Source organism: Mangifera indica, unplaced genomic scaffold (assembly GCF_011075055.1).
Source record: "Mangifera indica cultivar Alphonso unplaced genomic scaffold, CATAS_Mindica_2.1 Un_0038, whole genome shotgun sequence".
NCBI lineage: Eukaryota > Viridiplantae > Streptophyta > Magnoliopsida > Sapindales > Anacardiaceae > Mangifera > Mangifera indica.
Window position 1 is genome coordinate 122,253 of NW_025401130.1, and position 3,445 is coordinate 125,697.

The window sequence follows — 3,445 nt, forward strand, 5'->3', positions numbered from 1 at the left end:
CACGCCCGAAATTTTGAACACGAACTTATTTTCTCTCTTCAGAAATCTCTCTCAGATATGTTAAAAATGAAGGAAGATATGTGGTTTATATAGAAATAGAGGAAGGGTAGTTTTGGTATTATTTTGGGGCATTTTTGTTTAAATACTTTAATTTAAGGGTATTTATGTTTTACCCCAAAATTTATGGTAAATTTGTTTATTACCCTTAAATAAAATAGTAATTTAAATTCGAAGGGTAGTTTTGATATTTAACGGGATATTTAGGGCATTTTTGTTTAAATACTTTAATTTAAGGGTATTTTTTTTAACCCCAAAATTTGGGGTAAATTTTTTAGTAGCCCACTAAAAAGGGCATTTATTTTAATTTCCCACATTTTTATTCTATCTGGTAGCAATACAGCAGAAAAGCCACAAAATGCTCAAACTTATCTGTCCATGGAGCATCTGATTCAAATTGATTAATTTTAAAGTAATAATAAAGTTTAACAATCACGTCACTCAATTATGAATTGTCATTTCAATTGATACGGATACACATTTTTATTCGTTAGGATTTGAATGACAGAGGTGGAATACTCTGCTCATGCCTGAAGACATTTCCAGGATCATATTTGGTTTTTACTTTCACTAATCTGTAGAAATTATGCTTGAAATACTTCTCCCCCCAGACCTTCGCCTCCTTGTAACTCGTGTTTCGCTTCTTGTTCATCCCCAAGTCAAGATCCCTGTAATTCACATACGCTTCTCTTGGAGACTGAGAAACATAAGGCCCCATGTAACTATAAAGCTCCCTTAACCAATTCATATGCCGTTCATCGCTCTTTTCTCCATCTACCCAAGCTGTCAAGTACTGGATTTTGAATAAATTTCCCTTTCTGTGAGGAAAAGGAGTTGCAGATTCGGAAATCCTGCTCATCATTCCACCATACGGGGTCCATATTGAATACGGAGATTCTTCCTGTAAAAACCTTTTCCATAGCCCCTCAAGTGCCTCTTCAGGAATGGGCTCTTTAACATAGTCTGATTTGGCTTTGAAATACACCTTGGGTAAAAATGGCTTCCCCTGGAGAAGAAATTCTGCTGTTATGTTGCTTGGATAACCGGCGATGTAAAGCACAGAATTAATCCAGCTTGTTTCGATGCAATCTTTTGGCAATAATCCCAATTCCGGGAAGCTCTTCTTCATTACCTTGAGAAGTTCATTGGCAGTGCCGAGAAACAGGCAATTGTATGAAGTTGTTACAGTTCTGCTGCCGTTTTGGCCTGCAGTTGTTTGAATGATGACTCTGATGAAGAGATTCTCATCAAGTTTATCTGCAATTTGTTGCCATCTATGGAGGAGCTTTGTGGCGCCTTGTTCCAGGGTCTTGGGGACTGTAAAAACTGTAACAGTTTCCGGTACCGGAACCAGTTTTATCTTCCATGAGAGAATGATTCCGAAGCTTGCTCCGGCGCCACCTCTGATGGCCCAAAAGAGGTCTTCTCCCATGGAAGCTCGGTCAAGAATTCTGCCATGGGCATCTACAATTCGGGCGTCGAGAACATTGTCAACTCCCAGGCCCTATTTTCTCATCATGGAACCGTAAGCTCCGCCTGTAATGTGTCCACCAATGCCTAAACTTGTGCAGAGGCCGGCGGGAAAGCCGTGAACTTTGCTTTTCTGAGCAATCCTGTAGTACACTTCACCAATGGTGGCGCCCGCCTGAACCCAGGCAATGTTCTGCTGAATATCAACGTTAATGGATCGAAGCTTGGAAAGGTCAACCATTACAAAAGGCGTTTCGATTTCGGAGACATAAGAGAGACCCTCATAGTCATGGCCTCCACTTCGGACTCTCAGATGAATTCCGAGCTTTTTGCAGCAGATAACAGCTGCCTGGACTTGGGATTCAGCCAAAGGCATGAAAATAAACTCAGGCTTAGGCTTTGAAGGCTCCAAATACCTCAGGTTTTGTGCAGTGGAATTCAGGATTGAAGAAAATGATGAAGAATTATCTGGGGTGTAAAAACTTGAGGAAGAAATAGATACAATAGAATTGAAAGAGAGGCACTTCTTGAAACTTTGCAGAGTTGCAGCTGGATTTGAAGTTGCCCATGAAACTGAAAACAAAAAAACTAAAACGAGTACAATGAAATTGCTTGAAATCCCCATGATTTTCTATCAAGTGAGGAGTTTAGATTTCATACTCGTGGCATATATAGGCTATGATTTGGATGATCCCTTTTATAATAAATTGTTGATAAATTAGATATTCAAAACTGGGTGTATTTTTTATTTTGAGTTGCAAAGAACTGAAATGTGAATTTTAGTTACTTGGAAAATGTGAATTGATCTATTTCCCGGTCTGTCAAATTTTGTTTACTTTTTTATGAAGCTAGGCTAAGTAGCAGGAAAATGCCTGAAATTGAGCCGTATTCAAAGGAAATGAATGAAAATGAGTAATATACAAGCTCATATTGTTTAATATGAACATTTCTTCCAGCCGGATCCTTAGGAAACAAGTAACAACTCTTGAATATATAATAATATTTTTAAAAGATATATGGTCAATAATAATATTTTAATATAAAATATAAGTCAAATGACTATTTCCCACTCCATGTTTCATTGATGATGATGCATCATATTCTCATTCTTTAAGTTTGAAATAAGTTATTTTGTTACTTGTCCATTAAATTTGTTAGAAAACCTGTTAATTTTTCTTTAATAAAATTGTTGATAAAACCAAAAAAAAATTGATAAAGCATTGATCACTTTTAAATTGGAATTAAATCGGTGAGAGGTGTCTTAACATAGGTGTTAGGACCCAAGATGACTTTGTTGTCATATATAAAAGCTTCTCAACCTTGTGAATGATTTAAGGGGACCTAGAAAAAGGTTTGAGTGGAAAGTTGAATTTAGTATTGAATTAGCGTCTAGTACAATACACTTATCTAAGGCATCATATAGGATAACCCTAATTGAATTACAAGAGTTGAAGGAAAAGGGTACCTTAGGGTTACTATTTATCTTTTTCTTCTGAAACCATTAGGCTCTATCTTAATTTATTAGTCATGTACAACTGTACATATCCATAAGCATGGACCGACTCTTTTTGGGTTTTGATTTGCACCATCCACCCCTCATGCATCAAGGTACATGACCGCACTATTATTTTTGAATCTGATGTCAAAAAACCCCCTAAATCTGCCCTTTTCCTATAAAGATAGTGATTGATCATATCGAAATATGTATAAAAGTTATAGTAAACCAATAAAGAATTCATCACTTCCAAACCCGAGAGTTAAATAACACTTCATCCCTAAAATTTTATGAATTAAATTTCCCCTAATTTATATTTTTTTCAATTAAAATTTAACAATCATTGGTGATGTCCAAAATTACACTGATTAGTGTGATGTCAATTGAAATCACACCAAATTGGTATGATTCTCGACCAGAGAA

At 36.3% G+C, this 3,445-nt stretch overlaps 1 pseudogene; it reads right to left on the reverse strand.

Annotated features, from left to right (window-relative positions):
• Positions 1-547: 547 nt before the first annotated feature.
• Positions 548-2,257, reverse strand: LOC123206499 (annotated as a pseudogene).
• Positions 2,258-3,445: the final 1,188 nt, after the last annotated feature.